Below are 20,754 nucleotides of genomic sequence, written 5' to 3'. Positions count from 1 at the left end.
AACATATGTCAATACGGAGGGGAGAAAAGGATATAGCACTAAGACTGAAAGATGGTAGGCTAGCCCATTCTGCTAGGAGGAATAGCAGAGCGCATCTATGGTGAGAATGGTGTGAGTGAGTAGGAAAACCTGCTGTCACTGAGCAAGTAAGGATGGGTTCTTTACATGGGAGCCTTGGAGTAATCAAAGCTGAAAGGCATGGGTGAGTTTAATGACTTGGACCCTGAGGGCCATAACAGAAAACTGTACTTCCAGCAGAAGACTGAAGGAGGGCTGCAGGAAAGAACGTTGTACTTTTTGAATTAAGGATACTTGATCCAGTTACTTGCCATTTTCCCTTGGAAAGGCAATTATAGACATTCTACTGGGCTGAATGCCCTGGTTGAGACTTTACTAATAAAGGACCCCATCAGTTTTAAGATCAAAGATGCCAGTAAGAACCTGGGCATTGTCAGAGAAGCATTTAAATAAAAAACATGCAGCTCATCAAAATAACCCAATTAAATGGGAATGATATATTCAGATTTCTGTTTGTAAATAAGGAGAAGCCATCTCCCTGGGGCTTGAAGATGATTTACTTCTGACATTGAAGGTGTGTTCCCCACTATATGAGTCTCTATGTACAGAAAGAAAAAACAAGATAGCGCTTGATTTGTGGATGGCAATGCTTGATTGATGAAGATTATTTTTCTGAAAGAATGCCAGCTAACAGAAAATTTCTAGTAAAAGAAAAGTGGGGTGCCCAGGTGGCTCAGTCGGTTAAGCATTTGCCTTTGACTCAGGTCTTGATCCTGAGGTCCTGGGATAAAGCCTGCTTTGGGCTCCTTGCTCAGAGGGGTACCTGCTTCTCCTTCTCCCTCTGCCTGCCACTTCCCCTGCTTGTGCTCTCTCCTCTTACTTCTCTCTATGAAATTAATAAAAACTTGGGGAAAAAAATAGGGGGGGTCGTAATCAGCGATATGGACAGTTATATACAGTATATCTAACACAAACCCTTTGATTTCATGACTGAGGCCTTGACAAATGCAAAAAAGGCTAAAAGACAAGACTATCCATAAATACAAAGCCAAACTTAGATACCAAAAGATCAAGGAATAACAGCATTTTATAGACATACAGTATAAGATAGACAAAAAGGAGCAAGAAATGTAATATGAAGTGGTGCCCTCAATAATCCATCTCAACCACTAAGCAGAGGGATAAATGAAAATTAAAACAGGCACTTTAAGTAATTGTAGCCTCCTTGATCTTTATAACTGGCATGGTGACCTTTAGCAGGTATTCATTTTACATGATTGAATTACTAACCTTCCTTTCGTAGCTACAAATCTTATTTTTCTTTCCGGAAGAAGCACTGAAAGCCCTTGCCCATCACAGAACAGGAATTGTACAACACAGAAAGCCTGTCTCATGGAAAGCTGTAAATGGGCACCATGAAATCTCCATGAATAAGGAAATGTCACAGGCCACTGCACCCCTCCCCCACTGATAAATCACACCTTATCCCTTTAAAACCCTCTTGGGGAGGCAGAAAGCCTGGAGTTGGCTTTGGGACCATAGTCTTCCTCCTCCACAGGTGGCCAGCCTCCTGAATAAAGCTCCTAGTCCTTTTCAATCAATACTGGTCTCTTGAGTATTGAACAATGGAAGAGAAGGGAAAGTGGGTTTCAGCAACAAAATTACTAGGCAAAACATGGCAGGGGAGTTGTGATGGAGCACTAAGGAGGAATATTCCAGGTTAAAAGAATGTGTTTCAACTCACGTTGCAGGTGATAAATGTAGATCACTAACTGAATTGTACCAAAGAAAGGGAGTTGGCAATGAGGGGGGAGACATGAATGATGCAGCTTTCTGAATAACTTCTCCAGAGGCAACTTATTTTCATGCCCCCTACACAAAGCAGCAAATAGCTATCTCCATTGTGTCCCCAGTCTGAAATAGAAACTATCCGCCCCCTCCTCCTCTTTCTTCGTTGTACTTGGAGTGTGGACATGAAGCCATGGATGGAGCCGTAGCCCTGTGACCATGAAATAAGCATGAGTACAAAAGCCACATGCTAAGGATGGTGGGATAGGAAAACAGAAAGTGCTGGAAATAAGGGCATCGTTTTGCTACTGCAGCAGTCCTGCACTCTCCACCTTTGGACTTCTTGCTATTTTAGAAAAATCATACCCCATTGTAGTTAAGTCACTGTGGATGAGTTGTTGTGCCACGATCTCTCCCTTCAAAACACCACCTCAGGGAGCTCCTCTGTGAATCAGTCAGTTAAACATCCGACTCCTAATTTTGGTTTCAGGTCCTGATCTCAGGGCTGTGAGATCGAGCCCTGCATGGGGTTCTGAGCTGAGTGTGGAGCCTGCTTGGGATTCTCCCTCTCCCTGTGCCCACCCCCCACCCCACACTTGTACTTGAGCTCCCACACTCTCTCTTTAAAAAAAAAAACAAACAAACTGAAAAGAGTGAAATTTGAAATGCAGAAGACTATGTTAAATGGACTGCTTGCTTGGAGCTCCCTGCTCATGCAAACCCATGATTTCATACCTGCATATCTTCCAGCTCAACATGAGCAGATAATGTCTTTCTTAAAAATAACAAATTATATATATATATATATATATATATATATATACATATATGTGTATATATATATATTTAGTTCTAATTTTCATGTTATTTTTGGTTTTTTTGTTTTGTTTTGTTTTGTTTTATTTTTATTTATTTATTTGACAGACAGAGATTACTAGTAGGCAGAGAGGCCAGCCAGGGGGCAGGGGGTGCAGGAAGCAGGATCCCTGCTGAGCAGAGAGCCTGATGCAGGGCTCGATCCCAGGACTCTGGGATCATGACCTGAGCCGAAGGCAGAGGCTTTAACCCACTGAGCCACCCAGGCGCCCATCCTGTTCTTTTTGTTTTAAACTAAGTTTGACCTACAGTCTCTCAACTATTAGGGAAGTTGCAATTTGCTTTCTCATTGATGACAGCTGTTCTCCTCAAAACCCACAAAAGGGTTATTGTTGGGGTCCATTCCACGTTAAAACATGTTAAGCCCCTAGGGCCTCCCTGGGCCTACTTAGCCATGGTGACTTCGTGTTACCTAGGTAGACATTTTGTTGTTTAATAAATGCCTCAACAGTTATTGATATCAGTTCCAGGTAACTATTGCTAAAACACACACCTAAAACAAGGCCATTTTGTTTATATCGGTTCTAGGTAACTATTACTAAAACACATACCTAAAACAAGGCCATTTTGTTGTTTAATAAACGCTTCAGCAGTTACTAGTATCGGTTCCAGGTAACCGTTACTAAAACATGCAGGTAGGAGACATCCAATCAGCCAAAGCCACATATGTAGATGTCTGCGATTGTGCCCTATAAAAACTAGCCTGTAAGACCAAGGGGGGTCGCTCTCTTGGGAGGCGGCCCTGGCCGGTCAGTCTGACTTCTAATGCTTGGTATAAAATAAAGCTTTACATTACTTTCGCTTTGTCTCAGCCTCGCTTCCCTGGCCGGTCAGTCTAACTTCTAATGCTTGGCATAAAATAAAGCTTTACATAACTTTCACTTTGTCTCAGCCTCATTTCCCTGGCCGGTCAGTCTAAGTTCTAATGCTTGGCATAGAATAAGGCTTTGTGTAACTTTGTCTCAGTCTTGTTCCTTTGATAACGGACCCAACATATGGGGGCTATTCCAGGATCAAACGACAAGAACTGAGCCAGCATCAGAATTTCTGGGAAAAGCCTCCGGAGGTAAGATCTCCATATTCTGTGAGATCTGGTCTGTCTGGTTGTGGAACTCCAGGGTATAGCCCACTGGGGAGAAGCTGGATGCAGCCATGCTCTACAGGGTTGCAGTGGATACAGGGACACCCCATCCTTCTTCTGGGGCCGAGCCCCCCCAAGGTGGTCATCTGGGTCTGTAGGAGGCCAGGAAAACCCCCACCAGCGGGTGAGGGCCGCTGGGTCTCTGTGTCTTTGTCTTGTCTTTTTTTGTCTGTTGTTGCTAGTTTCTAGGGGAGCAAGAAAATCCCCACCGGCGAATGTTTGTAGGGGACCGAGAAAATCCCTACCAGCGGCAGGTTCTCGGTAAGGGCCACTGGGTCTGTGGTTGTCTGTGTCTTGTCTTTTTGTTGTCTGTTGTGTTGTTTGTTGTGTTTGAAGAAATGGGACAAGCAGAGAGTAAGGGGACTCTGACTCTCATCTCTCCATTCCTCCTAATAGATTTGGGACTTCTCCCTTGCTTATTTCTTGTGTTAATTGCTATAACAGGTGCCAACTGTGGTTGGTCTAACTCGAGACAGAGAATTTAAGGAATATTCCCAAGCAGCTGCCAAAACTCCTTTTGTTTCCAGGAAGTTCCTTGCCTTCTCTGGCCCCACCTGGACTACCTAGCCCCTCCCCTTTGCTGGTGGAGCCTTCTGGCAGCTCCTTGTTCTTCTGTCTCCCCCTTCTGTTTCTGCACCAACTTGGGTGCAGCTTGCATAACTGGCCTCTAGACCATCCTCGGTGCTTCCTGCACCATGGCTCCTTCTCTCTTCACTGTCAAGGAAAAAAAAGAGCATCCTCTGGACCTAACACCCCCCACCCCAGATCTTCCCACCCATGTCTCAGGTAAACATTAAAAGTGGAGTGGTTCCACGTGAAATGTAAATCAGTATTTAAACTAAGTAAAGTTCGTTGGTTTAATCAAGGCAGACATGTCTTTAAAGTTACAGCAGTAAATGTGAAACTTCAATCAAAGTTTACTAAAGGTCAAATAAGCTCATGTTATTTGTTAAAATTTATTAGCAAAGCAATAACTAAACTGATGTTTAATTGTCTGTCTCAAAGTTTTAATGGGTAATTGTTAAAGTAATTTTCAAAGTCTTTCATAACCCGAAACTTTAAAGGTTTGCTTGGATGACAAATGGAATTAAATTTGTTGGACATCTAGGTCTTAACCAAATAGGATAAAATACTAAAGCATTAATTACTGGAACCAAGTTTGTGCTTTTGACTTCTTACTGCAAAAAATTTAAATCTGTTGGTAAACATGTTTTGTGCTTGACTGATTCATAAATTTGCCATCTACAGAATTCTGTTGTAATCATTCACAATTGGTTAATACTTAGCCATCACTAGAGACTAAAGTATTTCTAAGAATAAAAAATTCTGCTAACTATAACTAAGACTGATGAAAGTAAGAGAAAACAACCCTATATGTAAAAAGTAGGAGATAAAAAGATAAGAAATAGAAATACATTTTGTTAAAGATAAAATGTAATTTTTTCCTAAATGAAATAACTGTTTGAAAAAAAAATGGCTTGGGACAAAACCTAGATGCAAAAAAGTTGTAAAAGTTTTATGAAGAAAAATCTTCAAAAAAAAAGAAATTTTAGGTATGGTCAGAACAGATGAAAATTAAAATGAATTTTAAAATGTAGCACATCAGAATAATAAATCGCATGAAATGACTCCATGTATTCTAGAATACCAAAAGAAAAACGCCGTTAAGGTTTTTATTAAAAGTTTTAATGCTGTCTAAAAAACCAGAGGAAAGGCAGTTGACTGATGACTGATAGTAAGTTTAGAATAACTACACACACAAAAAAGAGGGCCTAAGAGAGTAAGTAGTTTTATCTTAAAAATATCTGGTTGCACCAGAACATGAAAGAAAATAATAAAAACTAAACTTGAGGGTATTTAGTAAGTCATTAAAGGCTTGGGGAAAGTGACCTTTATTTGCCTTGGTTTATAGGTTTGAAAGAGAACAATGAAATATGTTGGAAATTGAACCATATTAGATCAGTTTTGATGGATCCATTCACAGGAAGGAAAAAAAAAAAGGACTAATAAAACTTTTTCTATAAATGTTTCTGTTCTTAAAAAAAAAAAAAAAAAAGACTAAAGCCCTGTGTCATGACAAATCTATATTGGTGATCCACTCAAGTAAATATTGACTATTATGTAAACTAAGAAAACACTGGTATAAAAAATTTGTTTTCTTTCTGCTCAAAAAACAAAGTTTTCTTAGATTAATTGATCTGCTGTTAAGGAGAGAATATATGGTTTTCTCTTTGCCTGCCCAGAGAAACCAGTTTCTGTATTTTGTTTTATCCGTAATTCTATTTAAGCATGTGCTTTAAAACTTAAATTTTAGCAATTGTCAACAAGATTTAAATTGTAAATGAGATCTCTTTGACTCATAAGGCTTTTCCTTGGTATGCTAATTACTCAAAAAGTACTGCTAAACCAATGATAAACCTTGGGTTACATATGGGTAGATGCTATAACTATTATAGAAATTCTATGCATTTCCTAAAGTTTTAACCTTTTGATAAGGCCATCACGTGATATTGTAATTATTAAAATGCTATGTGTCACAGAAGTAACCTGATTCTCTTGCGAGTTAAACTGTAAAGCCATATCTATTCTGAATTTTTGTCATTTATAATTATTTTAATTCTCTTATAAAATAAATTCTGCCTTAAAGAAAATTCATATGGGAGACTTCCAGGACAAATACAGGTCCTTGATATCTTGAAATCCTGAAACTGAAATGAATAAAAATTTCCAGAACTAACTAAAACTACATTCAAACTAAACCGGAATTAGTAACATGGGACCTCAATCCCCAGTGAATGAAGAACTATTGCCCAAAGGAACCCCCTGACTGGAACCCAAACTCTGATAAAGGTAAGGAGAGTCTACGTTTCTACCCCCAGGCTCTGCTGGGAGGCCTCCATGCGACTGCAAGGAGACCCATAAATTCATCTAAAGTTAGTGTGGTGACTCAAGATAAGGATGTCTCCAGGGGCTTTTCTAAAAAGGCTTTTCTAAAAAGGCTTATAAAATGTATAGTCCAATCAACCCTGAGGTGCCCGAAAATCAGAGGGCAATAAGTCTTGCCTTTGCCAATCAGTCAGCCCCAGATATAAGGAGAAAACTTCAGAAAATTGAAGGGTTTGAAGGGAAGAATTTGACTGAGTTAGTGAGAATATCAGAAAAGGTGTTTAAAAACAGAGATACACAAGAAGATGAAAAATAGACCAGAAAAATGGTTAAAGTTTTGGCATTATATGAGGCGGGGAGGAAACAAAGGAAAAGAGGTCAATGAAAAGGAAAAAGGCAGGTAAAAGACGGTCAATGGAAAGAAAAGCCTAAGTACAAAGAAAGCTGGTAGGAAGCCTTAGCTTCAGATCAGTGTGCTTACTGCAAAAAAACGGGACACTGGGCCAAGGAGTGTCCCAAAAAAAGATGGCAATGCTGGCCACCAGAGACTGAAGGGGCCATGGTTCAGAGCCCCTCCCCAAACCTCGGGTATAAAAATGGAGGTGGAGGGAAAATCAATTGATTTTTTGATGTATATGGGAGCCCAATTTTCATCACTACTAGAGCCTATGGGAAAACTATCTGAAGAGAAAGACTGGGTACAAGGGGCAAATGGCACAAAGAGACATAAATAAACAACGAAAAGGACTTTAAATTTGGCCCATGGCTGTTCCCGGCTGGCAGTACTCCCTCCCCTGGGAAACAAAGAAAGGGAACTCCATAGAACACACCTTTGCTTCCTGTCAAAAGGCCAAAACTGGGGAATACCGACCCATTCAAGACTTGCAGGAAGTTAACAAATGGATTGAAGATATCCACCCAACGGTGCCTAACCCCTATTACCTACTCTCCCTCCTGAGCCCCAAGAGAACCATATATACTGTCTTAGATGTCAAGAATACAAGAGAGTCTCAGCCCCTCTTTGCTTTTGAGTGGTCCAACCCACAGAAAGTGTTCCAAGGCCACTCACCTGGACAAGAACAAACGCCCGAGTAACGGAGTATCAGGCCCTCCTCCTCAACCAACCGAAAGTGACTTTCTGGTCCCCGGCAGTGCTAAATCCATCCACCTTGCTGCCAGAGGAGCTGACTGACCACAGTTCTTGCTAATAGCCGCTGAGGACTATGAGTCACGCTTGCAGGGGACAAGCCACTTTATTTAGACTTTGATCTCCAAGAAGGAGTGTGTTCACTGAGTCCAGGAAACAGGTAACGAACCAACTGATACCCCACCCCACCCACACAACTGCGGGGAGGTCCTAACCCAGGTCACAGGAATAAGGCCAGATCTCAGAGACACTCCCATCCTGGACTCTGTTCACAGACAGGGTGGATGAAAGAGGTATGCGGGTGCTGCAATGGTTTCTCCTGAGCAGGAACTCTGAAAAGCAGCCCGGCCACACATCTAGAGGAACAACAGGTATGTCTTTGCTACTCTCCATATACATGGGGCTATTTATAAGTAAGGGGCCTATTAACAGCAGAAGGAAAAGAAATTAAAAACAAAAAATACTGGCTCTCCTCCAGACTATTTGGGACCCGAAAGAGGTGGCCATTATGCATTGTCCAGGACACCAAAAGGGGACTGATCTGGTTTTAAAAGAAAACCAATTAGCAGATCAAACAGCAAAGCAAACAACCAGGAAAACAGCTCAAGAACTGGTTACACTCCCGGCTCCAGCCCTACCAGAAAAACCAGATTGTTCAGAGGAAGATTTAAAATATTTACAAAAATGGACTAAATGGACTAAATTGGGGCGCCTGGGTGGCTCAGTGGGTTAAGCTGCTGCCTTTGGTTCAGTCATGATCTCAGGTCCTGGAATTGAGTCCTGCATTGGGCTTTCTGCTTGGGAGGGAGCCTGCTTCCCTCTCTCTCTCACTCTCTATGCCTGCCTCTCTGTCTACTTGTGGTCTCTCTCTGTCAAATAAATAAATAAAACTTAAAAAAAAAAAAAAAAGAGGCTATAGGTCAAACCTCTATTTAAAAAAAAAAAAAAAAAAAAGGACTAAATTAAACTATAAAGGGGATTGAGCTAAGACCAGGACAAAAAAGTTAATTCTTCCTCGAAGACTTAAAAAAAAAAAAAAAAAAATTTAGTAAACCGAATACATCAGGGCACTCATTTAGGGACACACAAACTAAGGAACTCACTGGCAAGCAATTTCAGGTATCTAAATTAGGGCGTATGGCTCAGGATATAGTTGATAGATGTGCTCAATGTCAGGCAGTAGAAGTGGGAAAACTAGGATAAAAAAAAAAAAGAAGTAAAAACCAGGAGTTTATTGGGAAGTGGATTTTACAAAAATAAAATTAAAAATGTTAGTTTTTATAGATACCTTTTCAGACTGAGTAAAAACCTTTTCTGCCTAACATAAAATAGCAGGAATAGTAGCCAAAAACTACTAAAAAATAATTCCTAGGTTTGGGTTGCCTCTCGTGATTGGGTCAAACAATGGCCCTGCAATTGTGAGTTCAGCCTCATGGGCATTGGCCAAGGCCATGGGCACTAACTGAAAACTACATTGCGCTTACCGGCCCCAGAGTTCCAGAGAAGTAGAGAATTGAACCGGACTCTTAAAAAAAACCTTGACAAAGTTAATTCTGAAAACTGGCGGTGGATGGGTAGATCTCCTTCCCTTGGTCCTCCTTAGGGCACAATGTACAACCTACTTAAACAAGGTTACCCCATTTGAAATAATGTTTGGGAGACCCCCTCCACTCTGCCCACGACTACAAGAGGTTGCCCTAGTGGAAATGACTAATCAGTCTGTATTCCAGTCACTGCAGGCATTACAGTCTGTCTTACAAAGAGCCCACACAGGGATCTGAACTGCCTACACTGAGATGGAAACGGAGGTAAAACCACAGCCTTACCAACCCAAAGACTTGGTTTGGATACACCGCCACCGAGTGAAAAACTTAAAAAGTCTCACTGGAAGGGACCGTTTACTGTCATTCTATAGAGGACCCGAGGGATTCCAACATCTTACTGCAGGAATAAAACGGACAAAACCTGCAGTTCCCATCCTAATTCTAGCACTAACTGATTCTTTAAAAAGTCAAAGAATTGACTAATCTCCAAAGAAAAGGGGGGATGTTGGGGTCAATTCCACGTTAAAACATGTTAACACCCTAGGGCCTGCCTGGGCCTACTTAGCCATAGTGACTCCATGTTGCCTAGGTAGATATTTTGCTGTTTAATAAATGCCTCAACAGTTATTGATATCAGTTCCAGGTAACTGTTGCTAAAGCACATACCTAAAACAAGGCCATTTTATTGTTTAATAAATGCCTCAGCAGTTACTAGTATCGGTTCCAGGTACCCATTACTAAAACATACAGGTAGGAGACATTCAATCAGCCAAAGCCACATATGAAGATTTCTGTGATTGTGCCCTATAAAAACTAGCCTGTAAGACTAAGGGGCGTCGCTGTCCTGGGAGGCGGCCCTGGCTGGTCAGTCTGACTTCTAATGCTTGGCATAAAATAAAGCTTTACATTACTTTCACTTTGTCTCAGCCTCATTTCCCTGGACAGTCAGTCTAACTTTTAATGCTTGGCATAGAATAAGGCTTTGCGTAACTTTGTCTCAGTCTCGTTCCTTTGATAACGAACCCAACAGCTATCAGAACAAACTCGCTTTTTCCTGTGTGTGATTTTATTTTGTTTCATCTCTGCTGACTTCAACCTTAGCTATCATATGAACTCAGACACAGTCCATTGGTAGGGTTCCCATTTGGTTTTTGATCTGGCTTCCAATTTCTCAATCCTTTCTGCCGGGTTAGCCTCTCCTAAGCTCTTAGCCCTCCTTAGAGTAGGTAGCCTGATGGAAACCTGGCTGAACCTACCTATATTGGGTTAATAAAAATGGTAACTCCCTAGCAAGACTGGTTATGAAAAAAAAAAAAAAAAAAAGAGGAAACAAAAATTATCAACATCAGAAATAAAACAAGGAACACTACTAGGGATCCTGGAGGAGAAATTAGAAGAATAATAAATGAAACTAACAAAAATACCTTTTTGTCAATAGATTAAATGATTTAGTTGGAATGAGCAAATTCTTGAATGAGTCCACCTTCAAAACCAACGTGAGAATAAAGAAAAAATCTAAGTAGCCTCTCATTAAAAAAAATAATAATTTTAAAAAAGATAACTATGAAAGGTCCAAGACTGTATGTTGCTTGCAAACTAACAAGTTAGTCAAACACAGTTTCAAGGATACTGAGAGAAAATACAGGACTTCTGGGTCAGAGACGAAGGACAGTATTTTATAGCAATGGTAATGAATTAAAGATTTTTAAAAACATTTTTTCTCTTTTTTCCTTTTATTTTTCGATTTTATTTATTTGAGATAGAGTGAGAGAGAGAGAGAGAGAACAAGCAGAGAGAGAAGCAAGCTCTCCGCTGAGCAGGGAGCCCAACCTGGGGCTTACCAGGACTCCAAGCTGAGCTGAAGGCAGACACTCAACTGACTGAGCCACCCAGGCACTCCCCCAAAATTTTTATTTCTTAAATTATATTTATATTTAAGAAAGCAAACGGTCTTTTATGGCCTGTAATAAAAATACAGTTGCCCATGGAACCACAACTGGCATAACATGCTAAAGATGTTTTAGCAGAGAAACTGCCAAACGAAAACAAAGGGGAAAAAAAAGAACTAGAACGTTGAAAGGAAACAGCAACATCTTGTTGAAACCACCACTACCTTTGAGTTGATCAAGTTCAAAACCACTTCCTTCTCCCAAGTGAGAAATTTATTAGGCTAAAAGTGTGGAGCTACTTGAATAGTATAGATGTTAACTGGGTAAGTCTCAATGTTATGATTATATTGGCTACATTATCTCTTTGACCGTTTATATTCCGTATTCCTACCTGGAAACACTTGGGTTATGTTCAGATACCTAAAGAGGTACTCACGTTCAGATACAAGACAAGCTTATCTCATGAATGATTAAATCTAGCAGCATCATACATGATGCAAATACTTCATAAACACAAGTATTAATCTATTAATATTTATTCATTTTTTCCTGTGTATGGATTTAGAAAGTGATTTATCTTTTCTGTATTTATAATAATTTTAAAAGTTTAGCCATCACAATTATCTTAAGATAAATTGCTTTCAGAAAAGGACTGTTTTTTTTTTTTAATTTTTAAAAATGACTTATTTATTTATTTTAAAAAGGAGAAAGAGAGAGAGCACACACACAGGTGCACATGTGGGCAAGGTTGGGGGTAGAGGGAGAGGAAGAGAATCCTGAAGCAGACTCCCCTAATGAATGTCCAGCATCTCTTACTCTTTGGAGGCCTTATGGACCATAAGGTCCACCACCTGGTTGCTGTAGCCAAATTCATTGCCATACCAGGAAATAAACTTGACAAAATGGTCATTGAGAGCAATGCCAGCCCCAGCACTGAAGGTGGAAGAGTGGGCATCACTGTTAAAGTTGCAGGAGACAACTGGTCCTGGGCCAAGGATGCCCTTGAAGGGATCTTCTATGCCTGTTTTACCATATTTTTGATGTCATTGTATTTGGCAGCTTTCTCCAGGTGGCAGTTCAGATCCACGACTGACACACTGGGGTTGGGGACATGGAAGATCATGCCAGTGAGCTTCCCATTCAGCTCAGGGATGCCTTGCCTAGAGCTTTGGTAGTGCCAGCAGAATCAGGGATGATGTCCTGGACAGCCCTTTGGCCATCACACTGCAGCTTCCCAGAGAGGCAGTCCATGGTCTTCTGGGTGGCAGTGATGGCATGGACTGTGGCCACGAGTCTCTCCACAATGCTGAAGCTGTCATGGGGGACCTTGGTCAGAGGGTGGGTGGTGCAGGAAGTACTGATGACAGTCTTGAGGGAGCAGTCCTACTTCTCGGGGTTCATACCCATCACAAACATGGGGGCCTCAGGAGAAAGAGCAGAAATAATGACCCTCTTGGCTTCACTCTTCAAGTGAGCCCCAGCCTTCTCCAGTGGTGAAGACCCCAGGGGGCTCCAGCATCGCCCCATTTGACGTTGGCATGCTCTGGCTCCTGGAAGATGGAGGTGGGCTTTCCCCTGATAACAAGTTTCTTATTCTCAGCCTTGAGAGCACCATGGAATTTGCCATGAATGGAATCATACTGAAATATGTAGACTACACAGTTGAGGTCAATGAAAGGGTCGCTGATGGTGACAATATCCACTTTCTGAAAGTTAAAAGCAGCCCTGGTGACCAGGCACCCAATAGGGCCAAATCCATTTCCTTCGACTTTCACCATTGTGCCTCAGGGATGTGGATGGCACTGTACCAGAAGATGCAGCTGTCTGTTGAACAGGGAGGAGCAGATAGCCTAGAGTCTTCTAATAATGAGGCAAGGTGGCATTATCACCAATGTCTTTCTAATCCTAATCTCATATTGATAAGAAACCTGAATTTACTATACAGTTTGCAGAATTATAAAAAAATGGAATATTCTTGTAAGTACAGATTCGTACACAAAGTTCCTAGTTGAAAATATTCTTAAACTGTATTGGTCCATACTTCTGTGCTAGTCACTATATTCATACTGCATATCATATATATATATATAAACATCACTAATAGAAATATAATGCAAGCCATATCTGCTATTTTAAATATTTTGTATTTTAACAAAGTAAAAAGCAGAAGGTAAAATTAATTTTAATAACAGATTTTATTAATCTAACTTATCCAAAGTAGTATTATTTCAACATTCAATCAATATTAAAAGTATTAAAGAGATATTTTACATTTTTTGTTTCATACTAAGTCTTTAAAATCCAGTGTATATTTTATACTTAGAACACAATTCAGTTTAGGCTAGCTATAGTCCCAGTGCTCAGGAAGCCACATGTAGCTAGTGGCTATGGCACTAGATGGCACAAATTTAAAGACTCAGATCTTGCAATGCCCCAACTCTAGAGTGTATCTTCTCCAATATCCCACCAGGCTTCTGATTACTTAATATAATTTGAGGTCGGGATTCTGAATTAGAGGGTATATTGACTGAAGTTTTGCATCCCCTCCAGATCCATATGTTGAAGCCCTAACCCTCAGTGTGATGGTATTAAGAGAGGGTCTTTAGGGAGTAATTAAGTCTAGATGAGGTTGTGAAGGTGGAGCCCCCATGAAGGGATTAGTGTTCTTATAAGAAAAGGAAGATGGGGTGCCTGGGTGGCTCGGTGGGTTAAAGCCTCTGCCTTCAGCTCAGGTCATGATCCCAGGGTCCTGGGATTGAGCCCCACATCAGGCTCTCTGCTCAGCACAGAGCCTGCTTCCCCCTCTCTCTCTGCCTGCCTCTCTTACTTGTGATCTGTCTCTCTGTCAAATAAATAAATAAGATCTTTTAAAAATAATAATAAAATTTAAAAAAGGAAGAGGAAGAAGCCAGAGCTCTTTTTTTCTCTCATTTTCTCTACTATGTGATGACAGAGTGAGAGGGCAGCCCTCTACAAGCCAGAAAGAGGCCTCTGACGACCAACTGAATCTGCCAGCCCATAGAAGGTGGGATATCCCAGTCTCCAGAACTGTGAGAAATAGAGGTCTGTTGTATAAGCCACCCAGTCTGTATTTTGTTGTAAAACTTGAGAAGACTAAGGCAGAAGGAAAGATGGTAAGAGGTAATGTAATGAAGACAAACTGCTTCTGTGTCATAATTTAGTGGAAAAGGAAAACGTGTGTAAAGGGAAAAAGAGAACACAGAGGAAAGGAGAGTCAGAAAATGCAACAGAGAATGAGAAACATTTGAGTTGGGCCTTATGGGATGAGTAGAAGTTGGACAAAGAAAGAAGTAAGAAAATGACACTTGTGTCAAAAGGAACCGAATCACTGATTCAGAGAAGAACCTGACATTTTGTGCCTGCCGAGAACCTTAAGGAAGCTGAATTACAGGAGACCAGTTCCTCAGGGTGGGTAAGTGGCTTAAGGATTGCAAAAGGCTTGGATACACCACTGCTCAAAATAAAAAAATGTATCTCATTTAAAATGCTGAGGAACAAAACAAAACAAACAAACAAACAAAAAAAACATGGTGATGATGACCATCAACATAGTTTTTCTACTTTCTAGAATTCTACTTAGTAAAAATAAACCAACACACATTCTTTGATCAAGGATTGGCTGACCGAGCTCACAGAGAGATCCCAAAATAAGAATTTGGAAGATACTCGTGTGAACATGCTTGTGATTCCTGATCATTGGTATCTAGGCTAGATAGAAAAGGAACAAGCAGGCCAGAGTCAAGGGAGAGGATGAATGAAGGAATAAGATGAGAAACTTTTGAGTCACCAAAAGCACAGGCAGCAGATTTAGTAACAGGGACTGGGAGGTGGGAGGCAGAAGATTGTAGGAATTTAGAGGTAGAGTAATGCCAGTTAGAGTTTGGAAGTGCAGCAACCCTAGTTGATAATCCATGTGAATGATTTCTTAAAATCAATGAAGTTGATTGAGTGGGCTAAAAAGTTTGTGCAGGGTGTTAGATATCTAAATGGAGACAACAGTTATAGGCTATGGCCCAAGTCCTTGAGGACTTTAGGGAAGGTTTGAGGAGGATGAGGGTAAGAATGGAATTCAGTGCAAATGGATGTCATGTACTCACAAAGTCTTACTGAAGAAAGCTTGGGTAGCAATGGAAACAGCAGTAGAAACCTGGGAGAATTTTGGTCCTGCATCCTAAGATACAGAGAATGAGAATGAATAAGTGCCTTCAACCTAAGTACTTTGCCAGAGAAAAGTTTTCATTATGGCAAAGAGAAATCACGTGGTGGTTCTCAAATGGCCATAACCCAGAAATACTGGGAAGAGCTGATTAAAAACAATGACAACTTGTGGTGATGTGAACTGTCAAATGCACAGGATATGGATAGGAGTCATTAGTATAAAGAAGAGAGATGAGGGGTGTCTGGGTGGCTCAGTCAGTTAAGGGTCTGCCTTCAGCTCAGGTCATAATCCCAGGGTCCTGGGATCAAGTCCCACATGGGGCTCCCTGCACAGGGGGGAACCTGCTTCTCCCTCTTCCTTTGCCCCACCCCCTCCAGTATGCTCTGCCTTTCTTTCTCTCTCTCTCTCAAATAAATAAATAAAATCTTTAATAAAAAAATATGATAAGAAGCTTCTTTCATTTGCTGTAAACTCGAGGAAATTACTTAACACTTAACTTCCTCATCAAAAATTTAGCTATATAGTACACACTTTCCAGGATACTAATGAGGGTGAATATTAGCTGAGAACATGGTGGGCCATACTATAATGGAAAGTATAAGATCATGGATCTCTGTCTTGTGAAAGGACCACGAACTGGCAGAAGAGAGCCACCTGCTTGGTATAAGTGGAATAGTCCAGATAGGCTTATTTGTCTTCCCAGTGTCGGGCAGGGTAAAAGCAAAATGGCGGAAGGTGAAGGCTTGTTGCTATGGTAACTACATACCAGCTCTCAGCCTCTCCACAAGAGAGTTCCTCTTCCTGCACACAATGTGCAGTTGGTACCAAGCTCTTTGCTGAGCTACTGTGAGGGTGGTAGTGTAACCGTGGTAGCACGTAAAGCAGGCTCTGAGGTTGCCTCTGTAAAGCGCCATGAAGGCACTTGAGGGAGGGCACAATAAGAACTTCTCTCTTGCCGCCTTCAAATCAGAACAGCATCGCTCCACAGAGAAACAGAAAAAGGAGCATCAGGCAGATTTTATGCTAAAACTGAGTTAAGTCATATTTGGACTCTTACCAAACTAAGAAATGCAACCAGAGGATGTGATGCTTCAGTAAATGTTTTCCTCTGAAACAGATCAAGCTAGGGAAAGTTTTTAGAAATGTGTATACATAATTCTTGTGTATATATATATAGGAAGACAAGTGTGGCAACGTTTAAGAGTTCAGAAATATATGTTACTCAAGTCTCATGCTAACATCATCTTTGAGTTCATATATTTAAAAGTGACTACTCTCTTTGAGATTGAGCAGAATTGATCCCAGTGCTTATAAATTTCATTTGGATGCCATCTCTCTTGTTATGTGAAAGGCAAAATTTAGAAGTTCCATGTGACTTCCTTTTTGGAAAAAACTGTTTCTTGAGGTCTGTGTAGCTGAAACTGAAGTCAGGAAGTGATAAACTAAAACTCAGCATGCAAAAGGATAGAAAAGAAGTACTTAATATGTATGTCAACCAGATGCTCTCCTTGATGGGACTTCAATCAGACTCCTCCAAAGTCCTGTTCTTGACTGGGCCTCAACGTTGTCCCCCACTCCCACCCTTCCAGACCTGTATAGCCCAACTTTATCAACAATCCTATCAGCTGAGAGTATCAGGGAGCAAGAATTTCCATCCCCTGCAAGGTCTTTCCAGCTGGATTAAGAATCAGAGTGACATGAGACATACAGGAGAAAATAAAATTTAATAATGTATGTACAGGGAATCCATGTAGACTAGGAAATTCCAAAGGCAGTCAAGCAAAACGAGGTATATATTAAGAAGGGAAGAGAGGTCTAGGACTTCAGAGGAAAGGAATGTACTTCACAGGGGGTGATAAGAAGAGCAGATGTTTGGTAATTAGATGCTTCCCCTGACATATAGATAGTTCACTCAGATAAAACTTATCTCTGCTAATAATCCCTGTTCTGGGAAAGACCCCCAGTTTAGATTATTCTATCTAGTTAAGGGAGGGGCAAAAATTTCTCTTGAGTTCACAGGGTCTTGCTTAGCTTCAGCTCAAAATAATCTTTAGCTTCAAAATAATCTCAGCATAAGCCTCCAGAGGGGCCCATCTTGAGGTAGCCTTTCCTTGGCCCCTGTAAGAGAAAATCTCCCTCACCCTTGATATATGACTATCTTTAATATCTAATCAAATTCCTCATGATATCCAATCAGTCTGGCCTGCTCTTTATAATTTTCCATCCCCCAACACCTTCCTCAACTCTTGTTTCTTGGCTGTAAATCCTGAGTTGTCTTTACTACATTCAGAATTGAGCCCAGTTCTATCCTGGGGACTCTTTACCCCTATTGCAATAGTTTCTAAATAAAATCTATGTTTTACTGCTTCAGCTGGTGTCTAGCTCAGGTTCTTTAAGACAATATGTACAACCAGGTTCATATTTATACATTATTCCAACATTTAGGATAATATATGACCTCAATACCCACATGATGGTGTTGGAAGTATAAAATAATACAAGTTCTAAGAGGGTAATTGGACACTATATATTTGGAATCTTAAAAACATCCATACCTTGTTACCCAGTCTTTCAATTTTAAGGAATCAATCCTACTAAACTTGGAATAGGCTTTATATATAATATAATCATAGCAGCATTATATATGAAGAAGATAAAGAAAAACAGAAGACAATCTAAATATCCAACAATAATTTGTTACCTAAAGTACAATGCATTAATTTGAGGAAACATTGTACAGCCCTCAAAATGTTAATGAAAACTTAAAATAGCCAAAAACATACTTATAAAATGAAGATAAGTATAGAAAAATTAGCAAGATACAAAATTGCATAAAATCATGTCCTCGTTTAACAAATAAATCTCTGCATGTCTATTATATATGTATATATTAAAAACACACATATGTCTATGAAACGTTGAAAAGCGCACCAAAATGTTGAAAAAGGGAATCTTCTAGTAGGTTTTTTTTCCCCCTCCTCAAAAAGTTGAGATTCTTAGTTGCAAACAAAAGAAGTCATTCTGGCAAAATTAAACAGAAAAGGCCCTTACTAAAAGAAATTAGCTGACCAGGTAACACAGACTACAGTCTACCCTTCTTAGAGCAATGCCCAGGTCTGGCCAATAAGAAAACCATCACTTCTGTTGCTGTCAAGCACCAGAAGGATTTTTCTACAACTGCTGGCAACCAGCAACTCTAGAAACCTTCCACCTTTTAAACTGCAACCACAGACGCTGTACCACAGGTACCTCTGTACCTGTTACTACTCATCCAGTAAAAAATGGAAACAGTGTGGGGGCTATTTCTTCATGTTTCTCATCTCCAAATCAAAGTCTTGGAGGGTTTTGAGCAAAGGAGTGATATAACTGACTTCTATTATGGAAGGGATGCTTCTGGCTGCTGGCAGGAGAATATAGAATAGGGGCAGGGAAGGAAGCGAGGAGACTACTTAGGAAGGTAATGCAATAATCCAGGTTGGAGGTGAAGATAGGTTGATTGAAAAGGGAGTGGGGAGGGACGCCTGGGTGGCTCAGTTGGTTGGACGACTGCCTTCGGCTCAGGGCGTGATCCTGGAGTCCCGGGATCGAGTCCCACATCGGGCTCCCAGCTCCATGGGAAGTCTGCTTCGCTCTCTGACCTTCTCCTCGCTCATGCTCTCTCTCACTGTCTCTCTCTCTCAAATAAATAAATAAAAAATCTTTAAAAAAAAAAAAAAAAAAAAGGAGTGGGGAGAAGTGGGTGGATTCCAGATATATTTCAATCAGATTTGCTAATGGATTACATGCAATGTGTGAAAAAAAAAATCAAGGGGGACTCCAATATTTTGGCCTGAGAATTTGGAAGACTGGGTCATATTATACTAAAAATGAGTAAGGAATAGGCAAGGCTAGGTAGAGAGAGATAGGTAGGGGGCTATGGGATCAGGCTTACAAAAATCACAAAAGTGTGGAGGTGTAAGGAAACCAGAGATAAGGGAACAAACCAGACCCTGCCCTAGACATGTGGGGAGAGTTGTCCTTTTTATGATAGTCATCTGTGACCAACAAAGAATGATCAGACCCTAAAAAAAAAGAAGTAATCCATTAAAGATGTTATCACCAGTCCAGTCCTTACTCAAGCCAAGACATCACAAGAATGATATGACCACAATCTCCCTGGTCAGTTCTAAATAAAAGACTGACAATGGAGGCCCTCATTGGCAACCCTGTCCAGACCCCTTTCACTCCAGAGAGCTTTTTCTGTATCCTTGTTTAATAAACTTCTAACCCTTTGCTCACTCTTCTTTGTCTGTGAGATTCATTCTTCAACTCCATGAGACAAGAACCTAACTCTTCTGCTTTAAAAGTGGGAAGGATGGTATATGGAGATGACAAGTAGAAGCTGAATACATGACAGGAGCTCAAGGAATATAGAAATAAAGAAAATATTTTGCATAGTGGCTAAGATGGTGGGTTGGGATTTCCTGTTGGGTCTAAGTACAGCTCTGGGCATACCTTGCCTTTTTTGGTCAAAATCCTATTTTCATGAAGACTAAGGAGTCTCCCAGAGGGAACTCTGGCTGAGTTTGAACCAAAAGAAAGTTATTTAACCTTGACAGTAAGAAAAGATTCTGAACAGCATGAGGACTATCTCTTGGATTTACCTCTTAATCTATATCCCATAAGAACACAGAGAGGAGATGTAAATAAAAACTAAAAAGGACCTGGACATGGAACACTGCTTTGAGACCCATCCTTATGGCCTGGCTCCTTTATGGAATAGTGACCCCACAAGAAAAATGACCAAAAAAGTAGCATTGTGCCTAGAAAAGTAGCATAGACTATTGGTGGAAATGGATTTATTCACCAGCTAATGGAAAACAAATCCTTGGACACCCTCTTATGGATGGTTTTGCAAGGCTTTGTGGTCCTATGTTAGTCAGTGAGAGCAAGAAGCAGGGAGTGTACATTACTATCCTAACTTGATGTGGTTGGCTCTGCTTGGGGAAGAAAACTCTGGTTAGAGTATGTATTTTTTCTAATAAAGAGTTGAAAATGAAGGGATTCAGAACAAATCTCCCCAAAATATGCCACTTTGAAATGTGGACTATTTTGAACTGAATGCAATAAAGACCCTGTAGGCTCAGGGGAATCATTCCCCCTCCCTAACTGCCTAGAAGAATCTAAACTAGGAGTCTTTATTAGAATAGAGTTATTATTAAAGGGGCACCCAGCTGGCTCGGTCTGTAGAGCATGCAACTCTTGACCTCAAGGTTGTAAATTCCAGCCCCAAGTTGGGTATAAAG

At 40.5% G+C, this 20,754-nt stretch overlaps 1 protein-coding gene and 1 pseudogene across 3 annotated transcripts in view; one reads left to right on the top strand and one right to left on the bottom strand.

Annotated features, from left to right (window-relative positions):
* The first annotated feature begins 6,477 nt into the window (after nt 1-6,477).
* The window catches only part of GLIPR1 (GLI pathogenesis related 1), a 45,001-nt gene continuing 30,724 nt past the window's right edge, over nt 6,478-20,754 (top strand). For 2 of the 3 annotated variants that reach the window (XM_044228331.1, XM_044228328.1), the window contains exon 1: nt 6,681-8,227. The gene's annotated coding sequence lies outside the window, so the exon portion shown is untranslated. The other variant, XM_044228329.1, reaches the window with a different exon arrangement.
* On the bottom strand, nt 12,012-13,067 carry LOC122892151 (annotated as a pseudogene).

Source organism: Neovison vison, chromosome 12, assembly GCF_020171115.1.
Source record: "Neovison vison isolate M4711 chromosome 12, ASM_NN_V1, whole genome shotgun sequence".
Taxonomy (NCBI): Eukaryota; Metazoa; Chordata; class Mammalia; order Carnivora; family Mustelidae; genus Neogale; species Neogale vison.
This window is presented reverse-complemented; position numbering and strand designations above follow the sequence as displayed.